The sequence below is a fragment of the Dermacentor andersoni genome, chromosome 7 (assembly GCF_023375885.2).
Source record: "Dermacentor andersoni chromosome 7, qqDerAnde1_hic_scaffold, whole genome shotgun sequence".
NCBI classification, from domain to species: domain Eukaryota; kingdom Metazoa; phylum Arthropoda; class Arachnida; order Ixodida; family Ixodidae; genus Dermacentor; species Dermacentor andersoni.
Genome location: NC_092820.1, coordinates 54,517,386 through 54,530,388, shown reverse-complemented (window position 1 = coordinate 54,530,388; position 13,003 = coordinate 54,517,386). Strand labels below are relative to the sequence as shown.

General features: G+C 49.5%; 1 non-coding gene across 1 annotated transcript; it reads right to left on the bottom strand.

Moving 5' to 3' along the window:
* Positions 1-214: 214 nt before the first annotated feature.
* On the bottom strand, positions 215-289 carry TRNAS-AGA (transfer RNA serine (anticodon AGA)). The gene has a single exon. It is a non-coding gene; the product is annotated as a tRNA-Ser (tRNA).
* Between the last annotated feature and the right edge of the window lie 12,714 nt (positions 290-13,003).

Genomic DNA, 13,003 nt, shown 5'->3' with positions numbered 1-13,003 from the left:
AAATGCCACAGGGGACAAAAGGCGACATGGTTGCGGTGAACCGGAAGATGGACGACGTCTTTGCGTTATGCCGTAGTAGTTCTACGGAAACGCACAAGGTCGAGAAAAGTAATTATTAACGGAAAAATCAGACACCCACCCATTCGTAGCGACTGCTGCAAAAGAAACCCATACGGGTTCCTCGAAAGAAAAGTCTGAGAGTTGAAGAAAAATTCGCCCTGTTCCGGGACTCGAACCCGGGACCACCGCCTTTCTGGGGCAGCCGCTCTACCATCTGAGCTAACCAGGCGGACAGCAGATAGCAGGGCGAAGTCGAATTTGTCGACAACACACGAAGCAAAGGTAAGTGTTTGACGTAGTAGTTTTGCGGAAACCCGCAAGGTGGAGGTATATATATATATATATATATATATATATATATATATATATATTTATTTATTTATACATATTGCAGCCCGTTAGGGCTATGGCAGGAGTGGGTGTGCATGCGAGGAAAACTTATTCTGTTGTGCAGAAACAAGAACATCGAAATACAAAAATCTGAAGTAGCTATACATCAGCAATAGCATTTAAACATTGAGAAATGGGTAACAAACGAACTTCGGCAGGTAACAAATTCCACTGTTCAATCATGCGGGTGAAAAACTGTATTTTAAAGTGTTAGTGCGTGGGTGGAATAGCCTGATATTAGAGGAATGATAAGCTCTAGTTGAAGTCGGGTGAGCAGGCATTAAAAGGGAGGGATCTGATAGGTGACAAAGAGAATTCTTATAAGAATAGAAAATCTGCAGCGATTCTATGTGGCGCCGTCTAGAAAGAAACTGGAGGTTTATTTCGCAGGAGCAGCTGACGATGAAAAGTCTCGGTCGAAGTGACGGTAAACAAAACGAATAGTCGAATAGTCGTACTCTGGACCGACTCAATACAATTAATTTCACATTGTTTTTATGGGTTCCATACAGAGGAAGCATATTCTAAAATTGGGCGAATCAGTGTTTTGTATGCTACTAATTTAGTGCCCCTCGGAGCAGCAGACAACGTCCGGCGGATGTAACCAAGTTTCTTTAACGCTTTACTACAAATGTAATCTATATGTTTAGACCAAGACAAGGTGGGTGTAAAAATGACGTCTAAGTATTTGTATTGAAAAACTCGTGTTAGTGGTACACCGTTGCATATATTGTTACGGTGAAGGGAAGGAAGAAGTTGAATTATACTAGAGGAAGACGAAGTCTGGCAGTTGCCTAAACGCCATATTTAAACTCGTGCGCCTGCTTTCTTTCTGCAACATTTTGACGGAAGGTGCGGGGTACACTCACGGAACTTCGCAGCGGACGTCATCTACCTGCCAACACAATAGCAAATCAACCGACACAAGCGACAATGCCTCAGCAGCCCTTGCCAACGGTCATCGTCACTCATCCGCGGGATCCAGGGACATTTTGTGGCACGGACAACGCCAACGTCGAGGACTGGCTTACGATGTACGAGCGAGTGTGCGACAACAACAGGTGGGATCCAACAATGATGCTAGAAAACGTGATATTTTATCTAAGAGGAACTGCGAAGCAATGGTACGACACACAGGAAGCTGACCTAACGGGCTAGGATGTCAGCAAAGAAAAGATGCGAGACCTGTTTGGCAGACCTGTCGGTCGTTAGCTGGCAGCAAAAAAAGAACTTGCGTGCCGCGCTCAGACGTCCACAGAATCATATGTTATGTACATAAAGGATGTGTTGGCCCTCTGTCGCAAGGCTGATAACAACATGGCCGAGACCGACAAGATAAGTCACATACTGAAAGGTAATGCAGGCGATACCTTCAATCTCCTGATGCGTAAGGGTTGTGCCACTGTGGATGCAATTATAAAGTAGTGCCGGCACTTCGAACAAGCGAAGGGCCCCCTATCACTCAAATTTTCGACCGATTGCCCAGTACCGCCGCGACATCTTCTTGCGAAGACCCACCGCGGTTCGTTCAGCCCACAGGACCGGAAGATATCACGCGCATCGTTCGCCCTGAGCTTGAGGCCTTGGCTCCGGCTCCAGTTCGTCCCGACTGTTTGGAAAGCGTGCCCGCTATCTCCCTTATACAAGCGGTCGTTCGGGAGGAAATAGCAAGTTTGGGCATACCATCTCTCTGATCGGTCCACACTGCAAACACCTACCAGGTTTCTCCGGCCGCTCGCTCCCAGACGCAAAGCTTTCCACCACTCCGTCGCAACCCAGCTGACTGGCGCACAGCGGATGATAAACCCATCTGTTTTAATTGTACCGGTATTGGGCACATCGCCCGTCATTGCCGCAACTACTGGTCGTCGCCTCCTTGGTGGTCGTCTCCGAGTCACTACCTCCAAGTACCAGACAATCGTACTTTCTCGTCCTATACGCCGACTAGGAACATCAAAGCCGACAATGCTCCACCAAGATCCAGCCGCTCCCCGTCTCGGCAAGGTCGTAGGTCCCGTTCCCCTCTCGTTCACCGCTCTTCGTCCCCTCCTGCAACCGGCCGATTCGCTTCGCGAAACTAGGCGGTGCCGCTCCCGGAGGTGAAGCTGCAACTACGACCCGGCCCACAAATCCTGTGTTGACCCTGCCTACATGTGGAAACCTACTGGACATTGAAGTTGATGGCGTTCCTTTTAGATCTCTCGTTGATACAAGAGCGCAGCTTTCAGTTATGAGCGCTGCTCTCCGCCGAAGGCTCAAAAAGGTTCTGACACTCGCCGTACTGGGCAGCGTGCGAGTCGCTGATGGGAGTACTTCACCTGTCCTTGGAATGTGCACAGCACGTGTGACCATTGGGGGCCATTATACCGATGTTCTATTTATCGTCCTTGAACACTGTCCGCACGACATAATTCTCGGCCACGACTTCCTTTCGAAACACTCTGCCCAAATTGACTGCTCCGCAGATGTTGTACAGTTGGATCTGCCGCTTCCTGTCGACGCAAGAACTTGTGCTTCACACCGCTTATGTTCTGCTGAGTTTGCAAGGCTGTCTCCACAAGCGGGTACAAATGTCCTCCTGACGACCTGTCCTCCCGTACCTGATGGCGAGTACGTCGTGTCGCCGCTTACTGACGTGGTTTTGTCGCGCAATGTTGCCCTGCCGAGCACCTTAATCCGGATCCGCGAAAACTGCACTCGCATGCCCATCATCAATTTTGGATTTTCGTCGTATGTGCTGCCACACGGTGTCACCATAGCACATGTCACTCCTTTGGAAGGATTTGAGGTTTCTTCTTTGACCTCTGAATCCTTCCTCAGTACCAACGGACCTTTGTCACCCACTCCTCCGTATTCGACGCCTGCAGACAATGTTTCTAAGATGATCGCCTGTGACCTTCCTTCCGAGCAAACAGCAGCTCTTCGTCACCTCCTGTCATCTTATCGGGACATCTTTGATTTGGCGACAGTACACTTGGCCAAACATCTGTTGTCACGCATCGCATCAACACCGGTGACGCCAGCCCCATTCATAGGCGGCCATATCGTGTCTCTGCAACAGAAAGGGCCATCATACAGAAAGAGATAGACAGGATGATAGACAAGGGCATCATTGAACCTTCAAGTAGCCCATGGGCATCACCAGTTGTCTTAGTAAATAAGAAATACAACTCGTGGCGCTTCTGCGTTGACTACCGTCACCTTAACAGGATAACAAAGAAGGACGTTTGTCCTCTGCCTCGCATTGATGATGCTCTTGACTGCCTTCACGGATCCCAATACTACTCATCAATTGACATCCGCTCCGGCTATTGGCAGATTAGGGTCGATGAGATGGACCGCGAGAAAACCGCCTTCGTCACACCGGACGGTCTGTACCAATTTAAAGTTATGCCCTTTAGATTATGCAATGCGCCAGCTACATTCGAGCTACTCTGTCTTGCGCGGCTTGAAGTGATCTACATGCCTCTGTTACCTTGACGATGTGATTGTGTTTTCACCGAACTTTGAGAGCCATCTGCGGCGCCTCACAGCCATACTCTCCCTGTTTCGCAGGGCTTGCCTTCAGCTAAACTCCCCCAATTACCATGTCGGTCGCCGTGAAATTAACATGCTCAGCCATCTCGTAAACGCCGCCGGAATCCATCCTGATCCACAGAAAGTTCATGCCGCTCGAAATTTTCCTGTACCTTGTTTAACAAACGATGTATGTAGTTTTCTGGGGTTATGCTGTTATCTCCGCCGATTTGTGAAACGCTTTGCCGGCATCGCTCACCCTCTCACTGACCTTCTTAAGAAAGACGTCTCTTTCTCTTGGGGACCACTGCAGGAGAAAGCCTTCTCTACCCTGATTGAGAGGCTTACAACTTCCCCAATTCTGTCAAACATTGACCCTTCTGCACCCACTGAAGTACGAACTGACGCGAGTGGTCATGTCATCGGCGCTGTCCTCGCTAAGCATCAGCAGGGCCAAGACCATGTCATCGCTTACGCTAGCCGCCTTCTTTCCACGCCCAGCGACATTACTCCATTACTGAGAGAGAATGTCTCGCGCTCGTATGGGCGGTCGGGAAATTTCGGCCGTACCCTTTCGGTCGGAGCTTCTGCATCGTAACCGATCATCACGCCCTTTGCTGTCTCTACTCTTTGAAGGACCCAACTGGACGACTTGCACGTTGGGTATTGCGTCTACAGGAATATACATATTCCATTATGTATAAGTCAGGGCGCCTGCATAAAGACGCTGACTGTCTGTCCCGCAATCCCGTGGATCAACAGGACGTTACCGATGGAGACTGGGACACCAGTGTTCTATCCATCTCCTGCTTCCCCCATGTTGGCGACAAGCAGCGCAAAGATCCTGTTATTCGAACACTTATGGAACGCCTAAGCTCCTCGCCCAACGACCCCCTTCCTGATGTTCACTTTGCGCGATGGAACTTTATACCGTCGTAGCGTTCGTCCTGACGACCCGGAGATCCTCCTAGTCGTTCCTAAGCACCTTCGACTCGCCATGCTCCAGCAACTTCACGACGCTCCTACTGCTGGACATCTGGGCATCACTCGTACATACGACCGCCTGCGGCGCCACTTCTTCTGGCCCCTTATTTATCGCTCTGTGCGCCGTTATGTCGCTTCTTGCGACCTGTGTCAGCGCCGGAAGACGCCTGCTATGCCTCCCTCTGGTTTGCGGCAACCAATTGATATCCCTACGGAGCGGGACGTCGCTTTACCATACATCACTTTCGCATACAACCCGTCCGGTCACGTCACTGCCGGATTCTCCCCATTTTACCATTTGTATGGCCGCGACCCCACCTTGCCCTTTGACACGTTGCTACTTTCAGCAGTACAATCACACAGCAGTGGCTACGCTCGCGATGCTATTGACTTAGCCGCCCAGGCCCGAGAAGTCGCCCGTCAGCGCTTCACAGTCTCGCAAGCTTCTCAAAGGCGACGCTATGGCCTTCGGCACCCAGACTGCCATTTTTCACCTGGTTCTCTTGTCCTTCTCTGGACGCATTCACGTCGCGTCAGCTTGTCGGAAAAACTACTTTCCCGTTATTCTGGCCCGTACGAAATCTTACGCCAGCTATCCGACGTGACGTACGAGATCGCCTCAGGCGGTCAGCCTTCAGTGCCTCCCAACGTCACCAGCGATGCTCACGTCGCCATGCTCAAGCCCTATGTCCCCCCATTAAGTGAGGCTCTATAACTTGCACCGGGATGAGGCTACTCCGCCGGGAGGGTGATGCTACGGTGAAGGGAAGGAAGAAGTTGAATTAGACTAGAGGAAGACGGAGTCTGGCAGTTGCCGAAAGGCTATATACCACAGTTGTAAATATACATTATTTTACACTCGTGGGCCTGCTTTCTTTCTGCAACAATATAATCATTACAAACGGGCATGTGTCTGTTAGCAAAAGACATTATAACAGTTTTATCCAAATTTATTCTCATTTTCCAAGTAGCACACAAGTCACAAAATGAAACAAAGGCATCTTTAAGGCGCTGATGATCAGTGAGTGAGTCAACTGGGCTGTACATAACACAATCATCTGCATAGAGGCGTATTTTTGAAGTAACATGGTCTGGAAGGTCGTTAATAAACAATAAAAATAGTAGAGGGCCAAGTTGGGATCCCTGTGGGATTCCTGAGGTGACGTCGACTACAAACGAATCCGCAGAATCATAGCATAGGAATTGGGAACGTGAAGAAAGGAAAGTGGAAATCCAAGACACTGAGGGTTACTTCGAATATTATGGAGTTTCAAAAGCAATTTAGAGTGTAGTACTGTGTCGAAAGCTTTCCTAAAGTCAATGAAAATGGTGTCAATCTAATTGCCTAAGTCGATGTAATGGGAAAGGTCATGCATGAGTCAACTCCGTAAGTTGGTTTACAGTACTAAAACCGCCCCTTAAGCCGTGCTGAAAGCTGTTCAATAGGTTATTATTTTCAAGGAACAGTATTATGTGCTTATAGATTATGCGTTCTAGTATTTTACATGAGGTTGCATTCAAAGAAATAGGCCTATAGTTAGATAAAAGCTGTCTCTCACCAGATTTATATAAAGGTAGTACTTTAGCTTTCTTCCAGGAAGAAGGCACAACGCCACTATTAAGGGACTTCTGACATATAGTAAGCAGATATTGAGATGTCCATAGCGAGAATCGACCTAAAAAGGAATTCGGAATTCCATCAGGGCCGGCTGGTTTTTTAGTAACCAAGTTAATATACATATATATACATACATATATATATATATATATATATATATATATATATATATATATATATATATATATATATATATATATATATATATATATATATATATATTGCGAGCATTATAACATCCCTTCATCTTCTTCATTCGTATATATTCATCATCATGGCCAGCGTCATCTTGAGCGCGCGAGCTGCTAAATAAACCGTTGAGGCTTAACAGCTGTCTCGCAAGTGTTGGAGGCTGCTTTCGATCCCTTGGTCCTCTACGCCTTCGAGTTTCCCTGGAGCTTCGTTCTGGCCGGCGCTTGCTCCGCCTTTCCGCCAGCATGCCCCAAGAAGATCCTCGAGGAGCCTCCGGCGTAACCGTCTGTGCCCCACCGGTGGTTCCTTCATGGACCGTCAGCACGCGGCAGTGCGATCCTACCATGTTTGCTGGCCTTCGTAGTGACGACGTTGATGACTGGCTGAACAATTATGACCACGTGAGTGAGTATAACCGGTGGGACGACATGCACAAGCTTCGGAACGTCGCATTCTACCTCACTGACATTGCCAGGACTTAGTTTCCTAACCACGAGAGCACCTTGCCTGACCGGGCGGCATTCAAACACCAACTTGGGCAGAATTTTGGCCCGCCCAACGTTTGCTCTGAGGTCTACAAGAAAAAGCTTGATGGATGCACGCAACTTCCCGGGGAAACATACACCTCTTATATCGAGGACGTCCTCACCCTCTTTCGCCGTGTTGACGCCACAATGACGGAATCTGATCGCGTTCGTCACATCTTAAAGGGCATTGCCCACGTCGCGTTCAACGCACTGGCGATCAAGGATCCAAATATCGTAAACGATGTGATCGCGACTTCCCAACACCTGGACGCACTGCAGGCCATCCGTTTACAACCTGTCGCCGGTGACGCGCATGCTTCGTCGGATACCGACCTGCGTGTGCTGATTCGCACTCTCATACGCGAAGAGCTCCAAGCGTGTTGGCTGCTCAGTCCTCCTGTTCTCCAGCCTCAGCCTTCGGTTACTGGCCTGCGCGACATCATCAAAGGGGAGCTGTCTTCCATGACCTGCGCTGCGAGCTGTGGCCCTCCTTCGCTATCCATCTCTTATGCTCAGGTTGCGGCTATGCAACCTGCGTTCGTTCGGACAGCGCCTCCTGCTCCCGCTACTGGTCCCAACAATCTGGCGATTCTACAACCCCGTCCGCCTGCCACAAGGTTTTAAACTACTTGGCCTACGCCCCGCCCCATTTGTTATTATGGCGGTATTCGGGGGCACATATCGCGTTTTTGCCGAAGACGACAACAGGACGAACGCCATGACTACGATATTTATGAAAGAGACCCGTTGCTTCCTCCGCGTCCTTACCAGCGCCGGCTCTCCCCACGCTCACTTTCTCCACCTCCCGAGGCGCCTCGCCTCTACCGTCCAGGTCGCCGCCACTCGCCTCCTCTCTCCGACGCTCGACATCACCCCTGCAACCGGCCGCCCGCACACCTGACTACCGTTCGGAAAACTAGATGGTGCAGTTTTTTGGAGGGAAAGCTGCATGGCTCGCACAGACTACAATTCCTTTAGCGTGCCCGGCCAGTACTTTATTCGTGTGTGTAGAATGTGTACCAGTCCTAGCATTGCTTGATACGCGAGCAGCTATTTCCATTATTCACGCTGGCTTGTGCGCTCGTCTACGCAAAGTTACTGCACCTTACAGTGGAGCTCTTTTTTGTGGTGCAAATAACGCTGTGATTCGGCCATCGGCGCAATGCACCGTTAGAGTTTCGATCGACGGGATACGCCACCATATGCAGTTCGTAGTGTTGACTTCCTTTGTTCACATGCTAATACTAGGGTGGGAATTTCACTCTTCGGCGCCTGCTTTCATCTCGTGCCGTCAATGCCTCGTTAACTTGACAGAGACCGACCATTCCGACGACGAGCACGAACCACGCCTTCCCTTACGATCTGCTGACGATTGTATGGTGCCCCCTGGTCGCGAACAACTCCTTGTAGTTAACTCTGACATCGCCGATGGTGACGTTTTAGTTGTACCGACAGCCCGTTGCTTATCCAAAGGCGTTGCCCTGGCACCCAGCCTTGTTCACTTTACCAACGGCACGGCCACTTTGGCTGTACTCAACACAACCAATGAGCCAGTTCTGCTTTCTAAAGGCGCCACTCTCATGTGCGTCTTGGACACAAAGTCTGTCTCTGTGCTTACCTCGACTACTGCTGTTTCACAACCACCCACACCTATAGATCCGGTCCCTGCTTCTGTTCTCGCTAGTACCATCAGCTCCGATTTAACGCCACAGCAGACGGGGAAGTTACTGGCGTTGGTATCCAAGCATAAAGACTCCCTCGACGTACACTGTCCTATCCTGGAACAGACTTCTGCGGCGGTTCATCGCATACACACAGATGGAACTTCCATCGTGCGCCGGCGGCCATATCGCGTTTCTTCCGCTGAACGCCAGATCATCGATACCCAGGTTGTCGACATGATGAAACGTAGCATAATCCGTCCATCCTCAAGCCCTTGGTCGTCACCTGTCCGTTTTGGTGCGCAAGAAAGACGGCTCAGTGCGATTTTGCCTAGACTACCATGCCTTGAACAAGATAACCCGCACAGATATACATCCACTGCCCCGAATCGATGATGCGTTAGATTCATTACAAGGCGCGGAGTATTCCTCCAGCCTTGATCTACGCTTCGGACACTGGCAGATACCCACGCACGAAGCAGACAAGGTGAAAACCGCCTTTGCCACACCCGATGGACTTTACGAATTTAATGTAATGCCGTTCGGCCTGTGTTATGCTCCCGCCACAATTGAGCTGAAGATTTGCTTATGCTACCTTGACGACATCATCATATTTTTCGTAGACCTTCCATCAGCACTTGCAGCGCCTCGACGAAGTCCTGACATGCTTCGAAGCTGCTGGCCTTCAGCTGAATAAAAAAGTGCCACTTCGCCAGCAAAACCATTAAAGTACTCGGACACCTTGTCAGCAAGGAGGGCCTTCGATCCGAGCCCGACAAGATTACCGCTGTACTCCGCTTCCCCAGGCCTCAACGCGCCAAAGACTTGCGTAACTTCCTTGGCCTAGCTTCGCATTTCCGCGCTTCATACGTAACTTTGCCACCATTGCGGGGCCGCTCCATCAACTCCTTCCTTCTGGAGCTCCCTACGCATGATCGGACGAATGCCAAACTGCTTTTGACGCCCTCAAGCGTGCCCTCACGTCCGAACCTGTGCTTTGTCATTTCGGCAACACCACACCCACTATTCTACATACTGACGCCAGCGGACACAGTATCAGCGCTGTTCTTCTGCAACGTCAGCAAAATTCTGACGAACGTGTGGTTGCATAGGCAAGTCGCACGCTAACAGCTGCAGATAATTATACGATTACCGAGCAAGAGTGTCTCGATGATGTTTGGTGCGTCCAAAAATTTCGGCCTTATCTGCACGGCCGCCATTTTACGGTCGTTTCTGACCCCCACGAATTGTGCTGGTTGGCGACGCTAAGGAATTTAACGGGACGTCTCGGCCGTTGGATACTTCGTTTACAAGAATACGACTTCGCCGTCACCTACAAGTCTGGAAAAAAACACCAGGATGCCGATGCTCTCTCTCGTTGTCCCCTACCACAGTCTTCAAACGCTGCTTGCTTACCACCTTTCGTGGTAACGAAAGGTGGTAAGTAAACCGCAGGGCGCGTTGCCTGCATTCCCTACGCTCGCTACTCTCGACCGGCTCCCATCCAGCCATTCTCATACGTTTGCCTCTAGCCAACGTAATGACTCCTACTGCCACTCCATTATAGAACGTATTCGCGGATCATCTCGCACACCTTACGCTCGGCTCCGTCGGCAGTTAGAGAACTTCAAGATCGAAAATTCGATATTATACCAGTACGTGTTCCATCCCGAAGGACACCGTTGGGTTCCTGTCGTTCTCCGATCACTTCGGGCCCATATATTGGAGATCTTTCACGACGATCCCACTACTGGTCACTTTGGTTTCCATAAAACCTATGATCTGATGCGCAGCTGCTTCTCTTGGCCTGGACTTGCAACCAGCGTAGCGAAATACGTGGCTTCCTGTTCGCTCTGCCAACACCGCAGAGGACTGACCTCACCTCCGGCTGGACTGCTCCAACCTATCCCGTGTCCGGAAGCTCCTTTCGCAGTCGTTGGTACCGACCTCTCTGGACAGATACCCTTAACCACCGGCGGTAAACGATGGATCCTCACAGCTGTAGACCACTTGACACGGTACGCTGAAACAGCCGCACTATCTTCGGGATCCGCAGAGGAGGTTGCAGCCTTTTTCTTGGAAGCCATCTTTTTACGGCACGGAGCCCAACGTGTCCTTTTGAGTGACCGCGGCAGGACCACTCTCTCTAAACTTCTCGACGATGTTCTCCGTGCGTCCGATACCACCCATAAAACGACTTCCAGCTACCACCCTCAAACTAATGGTCTCAAAGAGCGCTTTCATCGCACGCTGTCCGACATGATATCTATGTGCATGAACCCTGACCACACCAATTGGCAGGTCATTCTACCATTCGTCACTTTCGCATACAACACTGCCGTCCAACGCACTACGGGGTACTCACCCTTTTTCCTTGTGTATGGTCGCCAACCGCTCACTATCCTCGACGTTTCTTTCTTCGATGTCCCCGTGCCTTCATCCACATCAATGTGTGAGCAGTTTGTTTTGCGCATTGCCCGGTGTCGCGAACGTGCTCGCCTCAACACCGACGCCAGTCAACAAGACCGCAAAATGTGCTATGATGTATCTCACCGTGTTGTTTCCTTCCACCCTGGAGACGAAGTTTAACTGTGGACCCCAGTTCGGGCTCTTGGATTGCGTGGGAAATTTCAATCCCGTTTTATCGGGCCCTACATTGTTCGTGAACAGACTTAGCCAGTGAACTATCGTGTCACTGCAGCTGTTCCGCCTTTGGACGGCCGCTGCCGTCCCACAGAGATTGTGCTTGTTTCGCGTTTAAAGCCTTTCATACGGCGTTTCCCGCCATAACCAGCGGCCAGGCTGGCCACTTCCACACGCGGCGGAATTTGTGTGAGCATTATATTACCCCTTTATCTTCTTCATCTGTATATATTCATCATCATGGCCATCGTCATCTTCTTGAGCGCCCGAGCTACGAAATAAACCGTTGAGGCTTAACAATATATATATATATATATATATATATATATATATATATTTATATATGTATGGTAACAACACAAAGCGTTTATATCAATGCTCGCCCTAGTAGGATTTTCAAATTAAAACTGAACACAGCGAAGGAGAGCGAATACTCAAAACATACCCGGACATCCATGAAGTGAAAGAAAAAAAAATCAACATGCCAGCCAAAACCTAAATACATCTATAAGCTTACGCCTCGGCTGTCGAGCATAGTATGGGTCGTCTTCACAAATGTTGAAATGCCGTAAATTTTCGTAACCGCTTTTTTCTCATTGCCTACCTGCTCATAAACAAAGATGCGGAGTTTCCTTCAATGCAGTGTAGAAGGATGTCGTGGATCGCTGAGATGTTTCCCTCGTAGCTTAGAAGGAACAAGATACCTCCACTGCTGAAGCCACATCGCTGGAAGTATTGAGGACGACAAGCCCCGTCACCTCTTGAGACAAATGCGCGCGAGTGTAACCATATTCAGCAGTCGTCTGGCGCGGCCACGCTGACTGTTGCTGATGCAGTGGCCGGATATGATGATGATGATGATGATGATGATGATGACTTCGACGATTATGATGATTATGGTGGTTGTGATGGTGGTGATGATGATGATTTCGAAACATAACACGTACTCACTAAGTGACGTTGCCAAGAATGCCGGCCAAGCGAGGCATGACAGTTGCGGTGGCCGTGGCACGTGAAGATTTAGTGGGACAATGGTAACAGAGAAAAAAAATAAGGAGGACGCGAATTACCATGCACCGGCGGCACAATGTATCAACTGTTCGGGTTAGTTTGTTAGCAGCCATTGATCCATTTAGGCAGGTTTGTAAAATGTAGGTAAAAGTTTTTAAACGTTCGCTGCTATGGATGCTTAAAATGGTGTAATAAATTGTTTGTGAAGTATGCCCTATGAAAATGTCCCTGACTTTTTTCTTGCGAGACGTCCCCAGTGAAGTCGCTTGTTTTATTGAAGTTATTTTCGTTTAGTCTAGTTGTCATCCGCTCTAGGTGCAGTGATTTGAGCGAGGGTTTGAGGCCTCATGATCAACAACAAGAATAAGCATACTGCGAAGGGATTATACACAAGAAGAATT